Below are 23,647 nucleotides of genomic sequence, written 5' to 3' on the forward strand. Positions count from 1 at the left end.
TGTCCCAAACTTGAGCATCTGACTCTCCTATTACCCAAGCCAGACACCATTATATATTGACATCCCTAACCAACACCCACTTCGTAGAATATATCAATGCCTTGTGATGATTTTGAGTACCTGTCAGCAGCTGTATGCTAGCAAGAGTTCAGGATCAAATTTGGCATTTTGAGGAGTCTTTCATGGCACTGACAAGAAAAAAATGGGTAATAAAGTAACCCAGAATCTCAGGTAAGCATGGGCTGAGGTCCCACAGAAATACTGTTGAGTAGTATTAAATTAACTAGAAAACCTACTAATTCACATAAATAATTCTACATATTGAAAGGTGTGCTGAAACCATCTGGGGGAGGGGTGGGGAGTCTGCTGAAGAATGACCAAAAGGGACCAGAAGTGACTGGACCACACACTTACCTCCACTGCTGACTGCCCACTCTCCAACAAACAGGTGTCAGTTTCTAGTACTTACTTACCCTATCTCCTAAGGCCCCAGGAAAGGGAGAGAGAAGAAACCATGGAAAGGGCAGGGATGCTCTGAGATGCACCCCTGCCAGAATGGGTGTCCGACATGGGGACATGGGGAGAGAGGGGACATGGGGGTGAGGGGACAGGGCCTGTGGGAAGAGGGGACAGGGCCTGGGGGAAGGGCTATATAAGAGAAAGCAACAGCTGACAACAGCTGTTTGGAGCTTGAACTTACATCTTAAGCAAAAGGTGCTTCTGAGTAGTTTTTCATGATTTTTAATGATGACAATAATATTATTTCGGGAAGAGAAGCCTGCTGTAACACTAATTAAAAATTTTACCATTTTCTAGACTTTCTAGGAATGTAGATCATTCCCCCAAAAGCCCCCCAGTAACACATCTAAATGTAGTTTGACTACTATACTTGACTTTTTAACTACATTTTTCATGAACAGAGATATGAAAATAAGTAGGACCTTGGTAATCCCTTGTCTATCCAGAGACCTAAAGTGTAATAATGCCTAAAGGCCAAAATTAGTCCCTCACTATAGAGCAAGTATGTTTGCTGGTGTTGGGTAGGCAAGATTACCACTTCCAAAAACACTGGATGAACACAAAAAGAGGTGGCAATTAAAAAAAAAAAAAAAACAAAAAAACAAAAAAAAAAAACAACTTTACAAAGCAAACAATTGCTACATATGTCTCCAAACCAAGTGTAGAACTATAAAAACAAGGTATATTCTCCAACTGAGCTATCAATTAACAAATAACCTAATCTAAGGGTTATTTTGTGATTCGGCAGCAGAAAGACAGATCAGTGCTTTCTGTTCTGACTTGGCCAATAACACTGTTTGGGGTTCAAAATAAAATAAATTATAACAGTGATATTTGCAAAAGAATGAATCTTCATAATAACAAAACCCAGATATAATGCTAATCTGAGTTTCACAGGCAAATAAAATTTTTCAGGCGGATGCATTCAGAACAGTGGTGCTTCAGAAATTCAACTCCAAATGTGTTTGGTATTATGTCTAAAACACTTACACCCTCTAACTGAATATGGGGATTGCTCTTGCTCATATACTACTACAGAAAAATTCAGGAGGTACAAAATAAGGAACTAGACATGCCTAGAGGAAAAGAAAGCACAAACTTAAGAAAAATTTCACAGATTTTGTGTTTAGGTAATAGCTGTTGAGTTTACTCATTTCTAGAATTACATACATTTTGGTTTATTGTCTATTCTTTGGTTGTTTATGAGATCTCTAAAAAAATCAACATTTTCTTGTATTTGACATCACTTATTTACACAGCAACTACAACAGAACAAACCATACGCGTAGCTCTTACTCTACCAAAAGAGAAGGGAAGGGAGTCTGATGTTTTTGCCATACTCTGCTTTTGAAGAACACAAAAGGAGACTCTAGAAACACTGCAAAACTCTAAAATGACTGCAGCAGACTGCAGTCTGGGAAGCTGAAGGTGCAGGACTGAGATGCCTGGATTTTGTGGATTTAGTACCATGATCAATTATGTGCTTCTCTGCGGCTCTGAGTGATTTCAAAATCACTTTATGAAAGAACTTACTGCAACCTCGGAGGAAAAAAGTTTAAAGGGGACTTAAGAGATGGAGGGATGTCCTTAACAGCAAGCAAACACAAAAAGAGAAAACAAATGGCTACATTCCACTTTGAGGGAGTGGTTAAAAATTTAGTAACAGTGTATCACTGATATTTACCAGGGAGCTCAGACATGATTTTGAAAGTTTCCAAAGTGAAGGAACTGTACCCTTGGTTAAAAGCTAAAATCCAGAGAGCAGGTTCTAGAACCTAGCTCACATCATTCAAATGCGAATAAAGGCGGAGGACTAGGCTTTTCTGACAGTTAAGCAACTTGTCCCCCCACACACTGGCACAATTCAGCACTTTAGTCTCTGACTTAATCCTCATAACCAGTCTATGTATTATTACATCCACTGTAAATCACATGTTCTAGAACTTCTCCCTTGCTGGTGGATGTTAAATAATTAATGTTGGACCTACTGATGCCAAGGTTTATATTACTTTATAAGAAATTTATTGGGAAAAAGAAAAAAGAAGGCAGACTACATTTATTCATTCAAAAATATTTACTGAACACCTACATACCAGACACGTGGGACAAATTAATGAACAGACATAAAATATTTGCCCACAAAGACCTTACAGTCTGGCAGGGGTGGGGAAGAGACAATTCACCATCAATCAATTAACCAGTCAGGTAGTATTTTAGAGCATTAATAGATGCTACAGAAAAAGAAAATAATGCAGAGCTCTGCTAGAGGGATACAGAGCTTAACATGCACTTACAAATGGGGCAGACCACACCGACAAAGTGACATTCTAGTGAAGTCTGGAAGGAGGTGAGGAAACTGGCCATGAATATACTTGGGGAGAAAATATTACAGGCTGAGGGAAAACCCAACACAAAGACCTCAAAGTGGGAATGAGTCTATTATATTTCTGGATCAACAAGGAGGTAAAGATGACTGGAATGGAGGGAAGGAGAGGGAGAGAAGTGGGGAAAAGGGCAGAGTTAGTGGTAGGCAAATTTGTATTGGGCTTTGTGAAGCATTATGAGAAAACGGACTTTAATCTGAGTAAGGTGGAAAGCCACAGCACCGTTTTAATTTAACCTGACTCCTGTTTTAAAAATATTACTCTGGTTATTACGCTGATAACATATTAAAAGGAAACCAAGGAAGGAAAAAAGAGGGGCCACTGTAATAATCCAGTCAAGAGGTGCTGGAAACTTGGACAAGGGGGTGAGGGGTAGAAAGAGGTGGGGAAAGGAGAGGAGATCCTGGATTTATGCGGACAACAGGATTGTGGATACATTTTGAAGATACAGAAACAGGATTTGCTGACAGCCTTGATGTGGAAAGAAGAGAGTAAGGATGATTCCAAGGGTTTTAGTTTTAATAACCTGAGAAATGAACCTGCCACCCACCAAAATGGGCCAGGCTGCAGGAAGAACAGGTTTGTAGAGAAAAATAAAAACTCAGCTTTAATCCTGTTAAAACTGAGGTATCTTTTATGTATTTAAGATTTCAAAAAAGTAGTTGACATGTGCTTCAGAAGTTTCAGAGCACTTTCTGGAAATACACATTTGGGAGTCTCATGCAGGTACATGTTTTTTTATTAAAGTCTTGTAACTGTTTGTGACAAGGGTCCTACAAGAACTGAGCCCTAAAGTATTCCAAATTAATAGGCTAGTGAGAAAAAACCAGTTCAAATTTTAAAAAATGACTGAAAAAGTGAAACCAGTGGCCTAATAGCATAGAAGGAAAAGCATGTGGTGTCCTTGAAATCAAGTGACTACGTAAAAAAAGAGAACGATCAATTGTATCAATGCTGCCGATAGGTGAAGATGAGAAACGAAGGTTTAGCAACTTGGAATCTCTTTAGAAAAAGTCCTAGTGACTGTATGGACTGAATATGATGTTATCATTTCAATGTGCATATGAACTGAATGTTTTTCTAAAGAATTACCCATAAGAAAGGATCTACTACAATTTAATATTTGGGACTCAAATCAGTTGATCTGTTAAGAAATACTGTTAAGGGGGCGCCTGGGTGGCTCAGTGGGTTAAGCCTCTGCCTTCAGCTCAGGTCATGATCTCGGGGTCCTGGGATCGAGCCCCGTATCGGGCTCTCTGCTTGGCAGGGAGCCTGCTTCCTCCCCTCTCTGGCTGCTGCTCTGCCTACTTGTAATCTCTCTCTCTCTCTCTCTCTCTCTCTGTAAAAAAAAGAAAAAAAAAAAAAAAAAAGAAATACTGTTAAGAAAGTGATAATCTAAATTCTATCAGTAATTTGTCAGTAATTGAATAATTGAATCAGTAATGTAATTCCTATCATTTAACAAAACAGAACAAAAAACCTCTAGGTAAATTGGAACTAAAAATATAGATTTTGTCCTAGTGAAGAATTATGACCAACCAAAAGCCACTATCACAGTACTGTTTTCCCTACTAAATAAAGAACAACACAAGTTTGCACATTACCACCAATACTATTTGATAATGTTCCAGAATCATTTTATAATGTTCTAGGAATGTTAACATTAGTGCAGCATGCCATAAAACCAAAATAAAAGGTATAATTACTAGAAAGAAGTAGAAACAAGTGTCATTATTGGCAACTGATTGTATAACTAGGAAACCCAAGACAATAAACTGCTCTTAGAGTAAAAGCCAGCTATAAAATATACAAAAATCAACGGCTATCTTATACTAGCAGTAACCAATTTTAAGAACCCATCACAACAGCAACAAAAACATAAATACCAAAGAAGAACCCTAACAAGACATGTTAGGACCTAAATGAAACAAAACAAAACAAAATACCAAAACCTCTTCTAGGAGAGCTAGAAGGTCTAGATAAACTTCTAGGTCTCTTAAGAGAGACAGTGACTACATGTAGATGACAGTCCTGGCCAAAGAACAAGAATGCTCGTTACTGTAGTGGAAAACTGCAACAAAACCAGGAAAGGGAAAAGCAGATAAGCAGCAACTTAGCCCACCTAAAATAATGAAATGCTACAACTTACTCACAAACTGGAGGAGAAAGGATGTCAGGCTAAAATAAGGTTAATAAAAGCTGTTTATGGAGCTCTACATCCCAGGATGCCCTTCCAAGTTAACTTGCTGCAAGGGTCTGGCTGACAGTCCCAGAGCTCAATAAGACTGGAGACTGATTCATAGGAGAGTAGATAAATCAGTTAAGTCTCTGGGCTGTGAGAGCCCAAGAACCTTCCCCCAAAGTGACTCTATACAAAGAATGTTGAGACTCCTGCCAGATGCCTCCGGGAACCTGGCAGCTAGATCCTTTCCACAGCTCAGGATGCTGGAAGACCACACTCTCTGAGAAGCCCAAGAGGAAAGACCCTACAAAAGGCCCCAGTGAACAATTCCGAAGAAACAGTAAACAGTCAAAAGACTGCTATTGGGGAGGGAGACTCAGGGGAATGGGGGAGAGGTAGGGGAGAGAGGGGCAAGGGACCATTTATTTTACAATAAGCCTTTTAGTACTCTTGGACGTAAATTACGTGCAAGTATAAGTTTAAGGATAGTAAAATAATTATCTTTATCTGCAAGGACAGATGAATGTAATTGTTTTTCTAAGGAGTATCCCGACTTGCTCTACCGGGTATTTCTAAGTATTCTAAATCTATAATTTAAAAGACTTGGCATTAAGTTTAGATCAACACATAGTTGAGTAAGACCTAAAACAGAAGCAAACCCAAGCTAGCCAATATCTTAATATGCAATAAAGGAAAGACCACAACCAACAAGGATAAGGATGGACTACTTAACAAATGCTGTTGGTGGAACTGACCAGCTGGTGAGGAGATGATATAAGACAATTCACATCCATACATTGATACAGAATTAAATGTAAAAATCTAATATATTTCCAAAATTTCTGTTACATTTACCTCACCTCTACACTTTTCAAACATAAATGTTTACAAGGAAAAATCATAAAGGACAAGACAGAGCTTGACTACATAAAACTATTTTGATGTTTGGAAAATAACATAAAGTAAATAAAAAAGACAATGAGCTGTGGGGGGAAAATCACTGCAAATATGATAAAGGCATAATACTCTTTATATGAAACAGGTATTTAAAATCATTTTTTAAAATCATCAGTTAAGAGTAAAGGGGGCAAAGTACCTGAACAAACACCTTTCAAAGGCAAAACAAGAAGCAAATCACTAATTTCACTAGTTACCAAAGAGTATAAGTTAAGACAAGACCGCATTTTTATAGAAAATTAGGAAAGATTAAACACTGGAATGCCGACACAGTGGGGAAACCATTAGGTGTGTAAGGGAATCAATGCTTCTTGGCATAAGCAGTTTGGCAACATGCCTCAAGAGTCCTAAAGAGTTCACCTCTGCCCTAGGAATTTTGCTATAAATCTAGCCCAATCAAGTCTGAGATACCAAGACTTTAAGGCATAGGCATTTATCCCAGTTCTGCCCGCGAGTCTGCTCTTAACTTTTTGAGCCTACTAACTCTCTTGCCAGATTCTGTTGAAGGCCTTCCTCTGTTTGGCTCATTCCATATTTCCAAAACTCTAAGTTATAGGCACCGTTATTACCCTGATTCCACAAGTAAAGGAAACCCAATAAAAGAATTGGGTTACTAATAAAGGCTACTTAGATCCAAAGTGGCTGAGGTAGGATTTACAACCAGCATTTAACACCATTTTTCAACCACTAAAAAAAGGCAATGTCAGACAACATAAAACTACTTAAATAAAGTTTGACATATCCATCATTAAAAATCTTACATCCAGGGGCACCTGGGTGGCTCAGTGGGTTGGGCCTCTGACTTTGGCTCGGGTCGTGGTCTCCAGGTCCTGGGATGGAGCCCTACATCCAGCTCTCCACGAGGTGGGGAGCCTGCTTCCCCCTCTCTCTGCCTGCCTCTGCCTACTTGTGATCTCTGTCGAATAAAGAAAGAAAAATCTTTAAAAAAAAAAAAGTCTTACATCCAAAGATTTGAAGGCATGGGAAATGTCTACTTACTGTATATTAAGAAAAGGGCAGTAGGGGCACCTGGGTGGCTCAGTGGGTTAAGGCCTCTGCCTTCGGCTTGGGTCATGTTCCCAGGGTCCTGGGATTGAGCCCCCTGCATTGGGCTCTGCTCAGTGGGGAGCCTGCTTCCCACCCCCCCCCCCACCTGCCTCTCTGCCTACTTGTGATCTCTGTCTGTCAAATAAATAAATAAAATCATTTGAAAAAAAGGGCAGTATTTAAAATTGCAGATGAAATTAAAATTGCCAATTTTAAAATATTCAGACAAATAAGGCACAAGTGGAAGCATACCATCTTATGAACAGTTTATTTCTGATGATGTGATTTTAATTTTAATTTGGGGAGGGGTAATTCCCTAAATGTCTACAACAGGGACAATTTCTTTTTATTTCAAAATGTTTAGAAGCCATAAAACCAACAGATTCTCTCAAATGTAGGTGCTTTGAAGGCCTCAATTTTGAAACATGATGAAAAAAGGAAAGAGTAGGTGAGAGTTTATGATCTTAGCAGCAAAGCATTACTGTTGAACTACAAAGTACATCAAATGAGAAAGATTTCCATCATTATTTTGAGTAAGATGGGGAAAAAAAATGATCCTTTCAGAATTTGCTTGATAATCCAGTCAATGGATATTTAATTAACACCTAGGACAGGAGATAGTTGCAAAAGAAAACCTCTTCAACTCCCAAAGCATGCTCTCAGAAACACTGGTCTACTCAAAACATTTTGAAATTGATGGACTGAATTCTGATTATTTACACAGTAAAGTTCGAAAGGTTTCAAAAAGCAAAAGCCTAAGACATGTAAACGACAGATTTCTGTACTACTTTGTTCAGAGCTACTTCAACAGTTCCTTGCAAGCCAGACTGGAATTAGAATACCTGTTTTGAGCCTAAGAGAGTGAACATTTTCAAAAATTATCTTTGGATTTGTGTATGTTGGGAAGGAAAGGAGTGGGCGAATTTGTAGATTAAAAAAAAAAACCTTTCCTTTATTAAAGTATATACTACAAGTCATTTAACTTTTTGGAAAGAATCAAAACAAAGCACTTTCTAGGAACAAAACAAGTTAAGGCTGATGATGACTTCTTTCTTCTTTTTTGGCCACAAATTACCAGAAGACTTTTTGGCTGTAGGATTGTATTTCACTTTTAAAATTTCTGAAATACCTTAGGACTTTGGAGGAATTAAATATACAATATTTAGGCTTCTGTGCCCCCAAAAGACAACTGTTTAAAAAAAGAACACCCTTTCCACTACATTCTAGAACTTTGTTAAACAAGTTCTCTGCGCAAAGACTTGGATAATGACTATTCCTCATAGCTGCGAGCTGTATCACCCCATACAACAGCATTAATAATTCTGTAATTACTTAGAAAGAAAAACTGGAACTGCATGAGCTCACCCTTACCTGAGCGGAGGCCAAGAACTGAAAAGGGTGATTCAAACTCTTCGGAAAAAGAAGAGTCCTATTCTGAAACCCAAAGGTAGGAGGACCCGCCCACTTCCCCTGGAGGACTCGTTGCTATAGGAACCCGCAGTAACCCTTCAGAGCCGGTACAGTCTGGGGGAGGGGGGATTCTCCCTGAGGTTGGGGGATGGTTGAAAGAAGGGAACGGGGAGAGGGTAAAGAAAGGGGAAAGGGGAGTTGAGAGCTTAAAAGACAATTAAACTCCTTGGCTGTGGCAGGGGTCAGAGAAGAAGGGCTGCGTAACCCCAAAGGAAATTCAAAACATCAGTGAGAACAATGACCTGGACGCTGGAGTCACAGTATAGTTAAAACTTAAGTTTGAACCATTAGACACTTCCCTCCCTAGCCGGTGGGAAACAAAATACCCTTTGTCAGTTCCTGTCTCTGGAAATTGAAGCTAGACTTTTATCTCAATTACAAACAGAATGCTACTTCGTAAAATTGAAATCCTGACTTTCTTTTATTAAACCAGCGTTTCCCAAACTCTGTTGCAAATTAGAAACACCTAGGGATCTTTAAAGTATACATTGTTCTAATTTGTCTGGGGTGCTATTTACGCTTAAGAGTTTTAAAACTCTCCAGTGATTCTCTTCTGCAGCCAATTTTGGAAACTACTATAGTCCGTGATATGGCGAGGTGGAAGAGTGTTTAAAAAGGAAAAGAAAAAAGAAGGCACAATTATCTCCCTTTGTCTTTTTAAGGCTAATAATAGAATTAGCTGGCTTTCTCCAAGCACACACAGGACAATAGGTTTCTTGACAAACAGGAATCCCCAGTATGCTCTAACAGTACTTTCTTTGAGATAAAAAGACTAGGTAGTATAACCTTTTTCTTCTCAAGATAGCAAACATCCTTCCGACCCAAACAGCAAACTTTTACACCGATTTTTCGAGCGAATGTGCCACGAATACCTCTCAGAACTTGGGAGGACGAGCTCTAGCACCAGAAGGAAACAGAACCCCCGTAAGACCACCATCATTCGACGAGGTCCTGAGGCGACCAGGTCTGGGAAAGGGGGATGTACGTCCCTGGAGCCCCCAATGCGGGCCCCGCTGGCAGCGCCTCAATAAAGTTACTCAGGGAAGTTTGCTCCGGTTTCCAACCATGCGCCTCCCCGGCCCAGGGGCGCGGCCCCCGCCACCTGCTCGGCGCCAATGCTCCCCAGCCGCGCCCCCTCCCTGGACCTCCGCCACCTCCGCGGGTCGCGCACTCTGCGGGCGGGCGTGCGGTCGGCTGGAGCCCGGGCGGGCTCGCTTCGCCCCTCCCCGGCGCCCCTTGGCTGCAGCTGGCCCTGCCCCTCGGGCCACGGCGCCGGGACCCCCCACGCGGGCCCCGCACCGTCCCGCCTGGAACCTCTCGGGAAGCCCGCTCGTGCAGCCAGCGTCTCTCCAGCCTAGGCTGGGGATCCAGGCGCCCCCACAAACCCCAGCCGGGCGCCTGCCCCGCGGCTCCGTCCGGGCCCAGAAGCGCTCCGCACCTTCGGCCCGGGGTCGGGAGCGCGCCCCTCGCCGGGCGGTCCGGTGCTGCGCACGCGCGGAGGCGCCCGCCAGCTCACCCGCGGCGCCCTCCACTCGCCGTCCGCGCTCTTCGTCACCTCCGGCGTAGCCGCCGCCTGCGCTGCTCGCCGCTCGACGCTCCGGCCCGGTGCCCACTCCTCAGGCCCCGGCCGGGGCACTCGGGGATCCAGCGCCCGGCGGGCTTTGGCGGGCACCCGCACGCAGGGCACGCTCCGCGGGGCCGCGCGCGCGCGCCCGAGCGCCGGGAGGGGGCGGGACCAAGCAGGCCGCGCGCCCGGAGGCTGCCCTGGATAAGGGGCATGCGCAATGCCTGTCCTTTCCTAGGGTCCAGTTGCGAAGAGGGCGGTGACCCTGGAACTGGGAATGGGAGCAAAGTGGATGAGGGGTAGGATGCCTCCTCCCGGAGAGGCAAGTTCACCCTTGTCCCATAGACTGCAGGTTTTTTCTCTGGTTCCTTCAAGTAATGTGTTCAGCATTTATTGAGCACCTGCTTTTGCAGAGCTTTTGTTCAGGATACAGGGCATTCTCCGATAATGGGGAACCATTGGCTTGAAATTCCTTTTTCCTGCACTGATTACGTCCTTCTTTTTGAACAGATACTACACTGTTAAGTGGTTTGGGGAAGGAGAGTTGCTGCTGGGTTGGGGTGATGCCGAAAACTTCATTGAGAAGCCTGGAAGAATAAGAACTGGCGTCAGAAGTTCACCTAGAAAGAAAGGTGAACACTAGGAAATACAGTTGCAAAAAAAATACACACACACACACACACACACACACACCCCATGGGGATAAGTTTAACCAGAGTGTATTGTTCATAATGAAAGGTAAACAGAATGGCTGAAAGGGCACTTGAAACTCTCCTTGAAATTATTTTTAATGCTTAACCTCAAACTTACCTTCTTTCAGTGGTGATTGAAAAATGCTAAAGATGGGGAGAGAAGAGATGAGGTCTGATTAAATGCAGAATTTAGAAGTACAAAGACTAGAGACTCAATGTGTATATTAGTAGGAAGTGGTAGGGTCCTAATTCCAGTGTTGGCACCAGGCATAGAAAGCATGGAGTAGTTTTCAAAGATTGTGAAGGACAGGAGAATTCCTAAGCTTTTGTCACTGCCTTTTTGCATATACAGGGCAGTTTATTAAAGATACCAACTTCATTAGATTAGATCATCATCCTTGGTAAGTATTTATTAGTGGATAAATTAGACTTCTTTTTTTTTTTTTTTTTTAAATGGTTTTTTTTTTTTTAAGTATGGAGTCTCTTTTTTTTTTTTTTTTTTTAAGATTTTTTTTATTTATTTATTTGACAGAGAGAGAGATCACAAGTAGGCAGAGAGGCAGGCAGAGAGAGAGGAGGAAGCAGTCTCCCTGCAGAGCAGAGAGCCCGATGCGGGGCTCGATCCCAGGACCCCGAGATCATGACCTGAGTCGAAGGCAGCGGCCCAATCCACTGAGCCACCCAGGCACCCCATATTAGTGGATAAATTAGACTTCTAAAATACATAGCTGCAGTCACTAAATGTTTCTTCTAACTGGAATTGGGTCCTGGTTGGGCCTTTACTTGCCCACAATTGAAAAACTTAAATTTGAGAGACTGTGTGTGTGTTTGTGTATAGACACATGGGCTTTGGGAAGCAAAAACCTCCTTTCTAAAGCCCAAATATTCCATAACAAACTGTCTGATGTTGTTCAAATGACTAATATCTCTGAGTCTTACTGTGCTCATCTGCAAAATGGAATCATGATGGTTAATTTTAATGTGTCAGTTTGGCTATGCCACAGCCCTGAGATATTTCATCAGACATGTCCTAGATGTTTCCAAGAAGGTATTTTTTCAAAGTAAGGAAAACATTTCAATCAGTGACCTTTGAGTGAAGTATATTGACCTCCTAATAGAAGGCCCTAATAGGAAAGTACTGACATCCCCAGAGTAAGAAGGAATTCTGCCAGCAGACTGCAGTTCTTCCTTTGGGTCTCCAGATTTTGTACTTGCCAGCCTCCACAATCATGTGAGTCAGTTCCTCAAAGTAAGTCTCTCAAGTTCTCTCTCTTTTGATAGGTAGGTAGGTAGGTAGACAGACAAATGTTTGTTCTGTTTTTCTGGAGGGCCCTGACTAGTATACTTTGCAAGTTTATGAAAATTACATAAGTCAATTACCATCTGAATCTGAAACATGGAGATTCTAATCTTTAACTTGAGAGGTTATGAAAAATTAAATGAAAGTAGGTAAACAGGCAGCATATGTTAGGGTCTGAATTAGTGGCAACTACTGTTGCTTGTGAATGAATAGCAAAGGCGAAACCAAAAGAGGAGAAAAGGTGGATATTGGCACTGAAAAGCATTTTCTCAGTTCACTGAGTAATAATATTAAATTTAATAAACAAATTTAAGAAGTAACAGAAAGGGGCACCTGGGTGGCTCAGTGGGTTAAGCCTCTGCCTTCGGCTCAGGTCATGATCCCAGGGTCCTGGGATCGAGCCCCATATCGGGCTCTCTGCCCAGCAAGGAGCCTGCTTCCATTCCTCTCTCTCTCTCTCTCTGCCTGCCTCTCTGCCTACTTGTGATCTCTGCCTGTCAAATAAATAAATAAAATCTTTAAAAAAAAAAAAAAAAAAGAAGTAACAGAAAATTTTCGTCCTCCTAACTCAGACGTGCTAAAAGGTGATACATATGAATATTTTAACTCTTTGCAAATAAACACCAAATGAGCTATTAAGTAAAGGTAGACTTTAGGTGTACTTGTACTTTATTTGAGAGAGGGAGAGCGCCCGTGCATCTGCACGCACATGTGCACACACGCACAAGTAGGGAAGGGAGGGGAAGCCAAAGAGAGAAAATCTTAAGCGGGCTCCGTGTCCAGCTCAGAGCCCAACCCAGGCTGTCTCTGGACCCTGAGATTGTGACCTGGGCCGAAATCAAGAGTAATGCTTCACTGACTGTGCCACCCAGGCACCCCTTATCTGTACTTTTTAAAACACCAAACATTCAAAGCAGAGATATGAATTCACATCTGAACTTTTTATTCCAATTCAAGCCTCAGTTCGATTCACTCTACTTGGTACTTGGAAGGAGAAACCAAAGAGGAGGTTACTTTTGAAATAATTCCCAATCTCAGAGTAGGTACATGATAAAGAACTCAGTCTATTTATTGAATTCCTTCTGGGGCAGGCCCATAGCTACTGGGAGCATGAAGAAATGGATAAAATATTCCATTTAATCTACAAATATTGCCACTTACTATGTACTAGGCAACATCCCTACCCTCAGGGAATTTATCAAAGAGCCTAGGAAAAAATGAATAATCATAACTGTAACTTAAGGTAGGGTGTGGCAAGTTCCTTTGGAAGAATGTGAATGATTGGGTCAATTACACTTTGTTCAGGAACTTGATGCTGGGGGCTCACTCTCCTAAACCTGTCTCCATTGTGGCCCCCAACTTTCATAGTTTGGTATGGTGCCAGCCAAAGGGGTAGAGAAGCAGGCATCTTTTAAAACTGTTTTGAGGGGCGCCTGGGTGGCTCAGTGGTTTAAGCCGCTGCCTTCGGCTCGGGTCATGATCTCGGGGTCCTGGGATCGAGTCCCACATCGGGCTCTCTGCTCGGCAGGGAGCCTGCTTCCTCCTCTCTCTCTGCCTGCCTCTCCGCCTACTTATGATCTCTCTCTGTCAAATAAATAAATAAAATCTTAAAACTGTTTTGAGCAAATCTGATAAATATCAAATAAAATAACATTCCACTGACTCACTTTTGAACTACCAGAGAAAGAGATGGCAGGGTAGGGGAAACATTTACCATTCATTCAGATGTAAAAGCTCCTGTTTTCTTTGTTTTCAATTGATTGTCATGCCTGTTACTTTTTTTTTTTTTTAAGTTATTCAGGAATCTTTTATGTCAATCTCTCAGTCAGAAATCAAGACTAGGTTATTTTTTTTTTTAAGATTTTATCTATTTATTTGACAGACAGAGATCACAAGCAGGCAGAGAGGCAGAGAGAGAGAGGAGGAAGCAGGCTCCCTGCTGAGCAGAGAGCCCGATGCGATGCGGGGCTCCATCCCAGGACCCTGGGATCATGACCTGAGCTGAAAGCAGAGGCCTTAACCCACTGAGCCACCCAGGCGCCCCGTCATGCCTGTTACCTTTAAAGGAGAATGTAACTTTAGAGTTAAAAAAAAAGACTGAGATAAATTTTCCCTGACCTAATGGAGATTTATTAGGAAAATACATCAAAACCAAAATGAAAATAACAAAAGGTAGGGGTTTGAGTTTATGAAAAGACAATGAATGATTGAGTTGGAAACCATTACACAGGTGGACAAAGATGACCATCATGTTTGTCCTATAACCAGTGCTGTCATAACGTGCCCTCCTTTTTCCTTTTGGCTGAGAACAAAATATTCCACCATGGGTGACAGTGAACCAATGCCAGCATTTACAAAAGCAAGTGATTTGGGGGAAATAACCTAGCATTTTAGTAACTGTTAATACTCAGGATATTTTATTTTGAGAATTTGTGAATATATTCATTTCAGGAACTTTGCCATGGTGAATGGGAAATAAATTAATCTGGGATTAAAGAAAACCCTATAGTAGAAAAGGAAGAGTTTTAATAAAAATCCAAAGGAATGGCCTCCAGCCATGGATGTTAATTATCATCTGATGAATAATAATGATAATAGGAGATGTGAAATAAGTTAAAATACATCCTGGGCCAGATTTTTTTTTTTTTTTCAATTACAAACCCTGGAATGTTGCCTTGAAAATTTAACCAGTGTGCTAGCATTAAATGGTTTAAAATTAGACTTAAAACACAATTAGCTCTACACTATTCATATGTAGAGTCTCCATGATGTTTTTAGTAATGCTATTCAAATGAATTCAGTTTGCTCAGTATCACAAGTAGAATGTTGATCACCCAGTAGAGAGAATGGTAATATAAATGTTTCTTCCTATAAGTATGTTTGATCATGAAAAATCAAAATTTAATAACATGGCACAATATTGGTTATTCTTTACAGGCTTTACCTCCTTCTAATATTTTTTCCACTGACAAAATGTGATTGATTGACACAACTTTCCAATTAGCTGACTTTTGCACATTTTAATTATACCTTTATTGTTGAGTATTAAACTTTATATCAGAGTGACATTTAAAATATCAAATAAAGTATAATCATAAAAATTAAATGCATATAAATTGTTTTGTTTAAGCAATGTATAAAAACAGTATGACAAATCCAGTATTGGGTTACAGAGGGGTTTTTTTCCTTTAAAAATGAACCTCCTACAGAGCATTATATCCAGTTTTGAAGGAAGTAAACACATACATTAAGCAAGGTTTTGTTAGGTCTTATGAATATTAAAATAATTATTTCTATACCTTATGTTCTACTTTAGTGGGACAGCCTAGGTCTCAGTGGCACTTCTGTATATGTTGTCTGGATTTTTTACATTGTGTTTATTTAAGTGAACGTCCTCATAGAGAAACCACCTCTGACAACCGGGTCTTAAAACTTTTCTACGACGCCTACATTTATTTGATATGTTTAACTCTTGTGTCCAGTATCCTAGTGCAAGTATAAGAGCTAACGCACATTCATGACAAGTATTTCCCATCTTGTTTTCTATTCCACCAATTATTGACCATCCGCACCTAATGTATTGGGTACATCTAACTTTTTTCAGTGACAAACCACTCTAAGACTTACTGGCTTTAAAACAGCAACCTTTGTTCTTTCCATCTGTCTGGGCTGTTCTGTGTCTGGGCCAGGCGTGGCTCATCTTATCTGCGCTCTCTCAAGCATCCACATTTAGTGGATGGGGTGCCTGAGGTTGGCTGGTCTTGGATGGTCTCAGCTAGAACAGATTTTCAAGCCTCTGATTGTATCAAGTTGGCATTGTTTGATTGGCCAGAGCAAGCCACCTGGGCAAGCCCAGAGTCAGTGCAGGAGGGCACTCCGGACATTAGTGCATTCAATCTGCCATGTTTAGTGTTTTGTTTGATTAGTCCTATCATATTTTATTCTCTTCATTTCAGTTCTTACTCTACAATGATTTTTTAATCTGTCTTGGCTGCGGGATTGAATATTTCTACCTGTTGTAAATGAAATCTTTCTTTCTCTAAGTTTTATTAGCATCTGTCTTTTAGAACTTTTCTTTGTGGTTTAGTCATTTTTACACTTTTTTGAAGCCTCTTTTCAAAATTTGATTGTATGGATAAATAATGTAAATAAATAGGATGTTTGATCAATTAATCAGTAAACAGATACAATGTGTTTAAAAGACTACACATTATCTTGAGTTCAAAAAAGTTTTTTTTCCCCCAAAAAGGTTTTAAATGCTCTATATTTTGTCTAAATTCTCAACCAGATTTCAGAAAGATTAAATACTTAGAAATGTTCATATGCATATAATATTGGTAAATACTTCCTTCTTGTCCAGTACCCATTTAACATTTGTACTTAACATGAGCATTATCCACTGCATTTCTTTACAATAGATACCTAAATTTATCACATAAAACCATTCCCCAGTTCATCATATAAAACCATTTCTGGTTGAATTTTGAGGAAAATATGCTGAAGGTTATGTATGGAGAGATTCATAAACCCAGACATGAGGTAAAAGCCATCGTTTTTCATCAATTGGGTATATGACTAAGCTATGTTTTAAGAACTAGAACAGCTATGTTTCCGTCTCTGGGGTTACTTCTTTGGTGGAGATTCAAAGTCCTATGGAAACCTTTTTTCTTTTTCCCTGTAAACAGGCATTATAAATTATTTGTTACTGGATTATAACCTTATAAGAGTAAATTACAGTTCATAGAGCTTTGAGAGCTTTGAATTGCCATGCAACATTTTGTACCTACATGAGTAAATGACAAAGAATAGCCTAAGAAAACACCACATACTTATGTTGTGCTGTTTGCCCTTTTAAAAACGGTTATTACTGTGTAACTCCTCATAAAGTTGGAGAACGTATACTTTCTAATAAAGTAACTTGGACCAGGGGAGGCCTTATAGATTCCGATTCTCCCAATGTTAGTTTTGTGGATTTTGAATATTCTGGAACTTAATATGACAGCATAAAGCTGTATCTCACCCCCCCCACCCCCGACCCCTTGCTCTGATTTTCCTTAGAAACAAACCTCCAAACAGGATTCAAGTGCAAGTAGTTTATTTGGAGGTGATCCAAGGAAACGCTGGTGGTGAAGTGGGAAAGTAAAAACAATGAAGCAGCCAAGTTACAGGCTAGAGTTCAATCATGCAAGGAAAACTCTGGGAGCCAGCACAGAGCACATGTCTCAGGCATATTCCAGTCTAGGGTCCAGGGAGCTGGGATAATTATCCACTAACTACCATTCATCAAGGGACACGAGAGCTGGAATCATTACCCACCCATCTAGTCTATCCAAGATGGAGGGCTGCTCCCAGGGAAACTATTCCCTACACTTTGATTTACCCTTGCTTATAAACTAAAGGTGTTTCTGTGACCAGAAAAAAAGTCAAAGACTATCAGTTGCTGGCAGTTGTAAGCCAGGCATCTTGAACCAGTACAGGTAAGGAAATAAGAGCTGGGTAGCATCAGTATGCACCAGGTACAGAGGGACACAAAATGGCATCATACAGTCCCTTCCCAGGCAGACCCGAGTTTTATCTTCATTTCCTTTAATGCCTCTTTCCCCATGTTTTCTATTTTCTTGTCCTCTCTGATACTCTCAGAATTCAAGACTCTGTCAATAAAGTTATATTCTAAAGATACACATACTACGGCCTCCTGGGTGGCCCAGTCAGTTGAGCATCTGATTCTTGGTTTTGGCTCAGGTCATGATCTCGGGGTCCTGAGAGGGAGCCCCAGGCCACCGGGCTCTGCACTCAGTGGGGAGTCTGCTGGAGAGTCTCTCCTTCCTCTTAAGTAAATAAATAGACCTTAAAAAAAAAATCTCCATACCAGACGGTGACCCACTATGCCGATGGGACAACATGGGTTTGCCAAACTACCAGGCTATTTACACACCCTTGGTGCAGGGCACTTTACTTCTAGATTGTTTCTAGAAAGGTTGGAAGAACTTGTACAAAGGTTTAGGCATCTTGGAGAAGACATGAAGACTACAGTGTTAGCTGATATCCATCAGAAGCACACTGAAGGAAAATTTGCCCCCACTTCCCTCCTTGGAGATATTTGGCAGCAGTGGAAGACGTTTTTGTCACCGATGTGGGGGAGGGAGAGAACTGTTGGCATCAGGTGGTTAGAGGTCAGGAATGCTGCTAAACATCTTACCACGTACAGAACAATACCCTTCCACCGCACAAAGAATTAGCCATCCTAAAAGTTCAGTTATGACCCTGTTCAGACATTCTGATCTAGAGAAACAACATCAGTGGGGAAAGAAGCTATAGGTCATTCCTTCCAATTTCGTTTTCTAATCTTTACTCCCAAGTTTTACACTGACAAAGTTTCCATTGATTTCTAAAGGTGTTGCTAAGCATGTTGGGAGGCATAGAAAGGAAGCTCATTTTGTTTTGTGAAACTTTACTAAATTGAATAAGGGAGTAGCAATCTGACCTTCTAAAATGTTGCCAGATGCTGAATGCAGGATTGAAATGCTAAATCCAGAGAACCAACTATTACTCATTAGTAGGGCTATGGCAAAAAGGGCAGTTTTCTTTTGACAAACCAAGTCATGAAGGACGGAAGGATACTGACATTCAGTGATTAATTTCTGGAAATGTAGTTGAACGAATCAAATTATGTATCATTTGATGCCATTAAATTTGAGTTCCTGCATTATATGTGGACCTTTCGCTTTTCAAACATTCTCAGTGTGTGAAATTGAATGTGCCATTTACAAGCTATCATGTAATTTTCTGTTTTCTGAAACAAAAGCAACAATCTGGGTACATTAAAGACCATTATATAATTGACAAACCTGCTTTTTAAAACTTGATCCAAAACACTTAAAATTACTATCATTTGTCAAAGGGAGTTATTCTTTAACAGTGTAAAATCATTTAAAAATTAGAATTAAAACCTCGTTTTGCTTTGTTCCAACAAGTGTTGCACAGTTTCACCATTTACAAAGTTTCTTTTCATGCCCATTAACTCTCTTGATTTTTAAATCAACCTTATGAACAAAACAGATACCATTTTCCCCGCTTTTTAAAAGGAGGAGGCTAAAACTCAGAGACGGTAATTTACTGATTCAGCTATGAAGACCGTTTCGACTATTCGTAAACAAACAAAACTAAATTTTTATCACATCATGTTACTTTGACTTGATGCTTAATATCAAGATGTAAAATTTTTGTCAAACTAGTACACGTAAAAAGGCATACAAATCATTAGTATGAAACGCAGGAAATTTTCCCAACTTCAAAATATCCATGTAACCATCACTCAAACCGTCATCCCAAAGGCCTACTTCAGACATCTTATGGGCACTACTGCCCATTTACCCCAGGATAACACTATCCTTTGTTTTGACACCATTCGTTTATTTTGCCTGTTTTGAACTTTACATCAGCGGAACCATATGGTATATATCTTTTGTGTCTTCTTTCGCTCAATATTAAGTTTGTGAGCTCCATCCAGATTATGAAGTATGGTGGTAGATTGTTCATCCTCATCATCGTATTGTATCCTGCGTATGAATATTTCAAAATTTAATCGTCCATATGATCGTTGATAGGCATTTGGTCACGTCTACTTTTTTCCTGTTAGAAGCAGTGGTGCTGTGAATTTCTTATCCACGTTTTCGATGAACATAGGTACCTGCTTCTGTTGAGCTTGCACCTGCATGTAGGCTTGCTGGGTCAGAGGATTGTATATATTCAACTCTGGTACACATCACCCAGCAGTGGTTGTACAAGTGTATACTCCCACCAGCATCATTTGAGAGTTCTCGTCATTTCATAATCTCGCCAAAACGTCACATTTTCTGTCTTTTTCATCGTATTCATTCCTTTAGGTGCAGTATCATCATGGAGATATGAATCGTTGGAACCTGAGCCTCTCATCACTAGCCTGTAGGTTAAACGCTGATTTTATTTTATTTATTTTTTTAAAAGATGTTATTTATTTATTTGACAGAGAGAGACATAGCAAGAGAGGGAATACAAGCAGGGGGAGTGGGAGAGGCAGAAGCAGGCTTCCTGCTGAGCAGGGAGCCCAATGCGGGACTCGATCCCAGGACCTGGAATCATGACCTGAGCCGAAAGCAGACACCTGACGACTGAGCCACCCAGGCGCCCCTAAACACTGATTTTAACACTGAAATATGCTTTGTTGTCCCTTGTCCCCAACTACATAAATGCAGGGCCTTAATACCCACTTCAGAGCCATGCAGTTATTTCCAACTGTCCATTTAGCTCAGAGGGAGTTTCTTCTGGACTTTGTCTCTGACCATTCTTTAGTGTTTGGTGTCCAAGAGGTGTGTGGTGGGTAGTTCGATTGGTACCACAAGCCTTTTAAGTAAGTACTATGTCTCTACCAAGAGGGATTTTGCCCAGTACTTCAGATGCTATCAAAATCCAGGGTGACTGAAGAGCGTCTGCTGTGTTTCATTGAGTTCTCCCTACACAAGAGTCCGAGTCTCTGTTCCACCATAAAAGTCTTTGTTATCTGGCCTTCAAAGCACTGTCTCTGCTTCCACTTCTATCCCCTCCTTGATCCAACTGGCCAAATCCCATAAGAGTCCATAAACGACCTCCAAATTCAGTGACTTAAAACAATAAGCATAGGGGCGCCTGGGTGGCTCAGTGGGTTAAAGCCTCTGCCTTCGGCTCAGGTCATGGCCCCGGGGTCCTGGGATCAAGCCCCGCATCAGGCTCTGCAGAGAGCCTGCTTCCACCTCTCTCTCTCTGCCTGCCTCTCTGCCTACTTGTGATCTCTGTCTGTCAAATAAATAAATAAAATCTTTAAAAAAAAAAAGAAAGAAAAGGCTACATCCTTAAAAAAAAAAAAACAATAAGCATGTAGTTATTTCATGAGTCTGAGGGTTGCAGTTTAGTCTGGGCTGAGCTGGGCAGTTTATCCTTGACTGGGTCCACTCATGTTCCTAACCCGTTAGCAGAATATGTAGCCATGTTCTGGATGACTGAAGTGACTATTGTCTCCTCTAGGTGTTTTTCCTCCTTTCTCTGGGACCAACAGGCTAGCCTAGGCAGGTGCTTTCCATGGAGATGGCAGAGGGGAAGAGGAAGAAAGCCCAATTATTCATACATTTTTCAAGTCTTGACCAGGATTATGCTTGCTGACATTCCATTGGCCAAAGCAAGTCACATGGCTAAGGCCAGAGTCTGTATGGAAGGTAATGCAAAGTTTCATAGCTGAACACTTGGGTACAGGAAAGAGTGAGGAACTGAGCTGTTTGCAGTCTATCACACAAAGTATACTTATATTTGACTTAATCTTTCCAAGCCTCAGTTCCGTTGTCAGTAAATTGAAGATGATCATCATCCAGAACCCAACCCTCCTCTCAGATATTTCTAATGATTTAAAATGTGATAAATAGTTTGCAAACACCCGGGTGCTTCATAAACTCTTCAGTGATGTCTACATATAAGATGCCATAATTATTGTGTACTTTGTGTATTATTATTCTCTTTATTGTATTTACATAGTGGCCCTAATAATTGGCATATGTTGGCCCTAAGCAGAATTCTGAGGTGGGTTAACTTGGCGTTCAAGGCCTCTGGCCCTGACAAATGAAGTGGCCTCGTTTTTATTAAGCTTCCCAGGGGCTTCCATTACAATAGTCTACTCGTTTATAGGAAACACCCAATGAATGGATGAATAAATGAATGAATGAATGAATGAATGAATGAAGTTTTCAAGGAAATGACTAGTCAGGCTTGTCTGTTCTTCCATTCAGTCAGAATGAATCGAATGCCTTCCTTGTGCACACCTCCCTTAACTTGTCAATAACAAGTACCAGGGATGCAAAGAAGAAAAGAGATAGCTGCCTCCCTTGGAGGAATTCACCGTCTAGGGGTGAGATACACTTCCAAACAAGTTTTACTACAATGTGAGGAATACTCTATTGGAGGTATGTACCAGATGAAGTGAGGTCTTTTTAGAGAAGTGAGGGTTGGTTTCAGAGAAGGCTCTTCGGAGCTGAGAGGAATGAGTGGGAGTTACCCAGGCCTACAGACAGAAGTACACATTCCAGGCCAAGAAAGCAGCCTATGTAAAGAAAGGGTCTGAAGAGATAGTATGTCTGGATTGTCCAGGGTGGAATGGTAAATGAAGTTAGACAGGTAGGCATGTGTTAGAGCATTCCTGAAGGTTATCATTTTGTAGGAAGGGGAGGGCACTGAAGAATTTAAAGGCGAGTGGTATGTTCAGAATTTGATATTAGAAAGACCACAGCAGCTGGGAGGACTATAAGGGTGATATTGTAAGAGTCCTAGTGAGAGATGAACAGTTCCTTATTGTGGGCCATAGAGGGAGGGGTGGAGAAGGATGGATATGACAGAAGGTCACTAATGCTAATGGAATATTGTGATTGACTTGACGGATGAAAGGGATATACCTACCCACAGTAGGAGCAGGAGCCTGACCCACAGTCAGGCTCTGTGTTAAGTCAGTGGATTGGCATTTACTGAGCCCTTACCTTGGGCAGAGGAAGGAACTATTCACTGTAGTATACCTATAAAGCTGAGAAAGATATAGACCTCTGAACAAGTAGCTATAGTAAGTCATAGAATTTAAAAAAATCTTTTATCAAGGATCAGTCAATATACTTTGATACCCTCAATATAGGGATGAATGACCCTGATTAGTCAGCTTTTCTTTTAAGGAGCTGGTAAGTATCATTCTGAGCTTGAATTGTTTGTGTCTCTATTCTTCACCAGAATAGATTCTATTCCTTTACTGGAAAACCAGCTAAATGCCTTTCATTCTTTCTTTCTAATGTTTGAAAATGAATTAGATTCTAAAGTACAGTTCTTCTAGAATCTTTACAGAAGCAGCTGAGCCAGCACTATGCTGTGCCCATCTTTGCTAGCCAATGGCTGTTTTGAAGGAGATGTAAGTAAGTAAACTTACTTATGTATCTAAAACATTTTGAGAATTTTATTGTTAGGCAAGTCAATTATGAAGCAAATCATTTACAGTTAGAGTGGAAGAATATAACCCTTCTCAGAAGGCATTGAAATTTGCCCACAAATACTAAGAGTGATTTCAGACAGATTATACAATTTTCTTAGAGAAAAGTAGACTAGAATTAGTGGGGATGATAAATGAAAGGGCTAGGTTTCTCAGCCACAAAGCAGATCACACTGGCACCAAGTCTGATAAGTGCTTCCATTAGAACTGTGGAAAATTCAGTGGAAATCTATGTAACCCCTCAGTGGTGCATTAACTCACATTGTTTTGGCATTAGGTTATCTATTTGGACAGGTAGTCCAAAAGAACGTAACAGAGCAATATTAAAGAAAAAAATCATTCCCTGAAATAAAATGTCTGAAAAGAGTGATAAAATTATTTGCTGTCCCTTTCAAGTATAATGGATATGCTAATTGGAATCCATAATAAGTTTTCATTTCTTTCCTCTAGTAATATAAATTTATAAGGAAATTCAAGATTGATTTACTTTCTTGAGCAAAAGGTAG

At 40.7% G+C, this 23,647-nt stretch overlaps 1 protein-coding gene across 1 annotated transcript in view; it reads right to left on the reverse strand.

Annotated features, from left to right (window-relative positions):
• BTBD3 (BTB domain containing 3) overlaps positions 1-10,236 on the reverse strand; it is a 36,251-nt gene extending 26,015 nt beyond the window's left edge. The window contains exon 1 of the mRNA XM_045980809.1: positions 10,096-10,236. The gene's annotated coding sequence lies outside the window, so the exon portion shown is untranslated. The remainder of the gene's footprint in view (positions 1-10,095) is intronic.
• Positions 10,237-23,647: the final 13,411 nt, after the last annotated feature.

The sequence above is a fragment of the Meles meles genome, chromosome 16, assembly GCF_922984935.1.
Source record: "Meles meles chromosome 16, mMelMel3.1 paternal haplotype, whole genome shotgun sequence".
Taxonomy (NCBI): Eukaryota; Metazoa; Chordata; class Mammalia; order Carnivora; family Mustelidae; genus Meles; species Meles meles.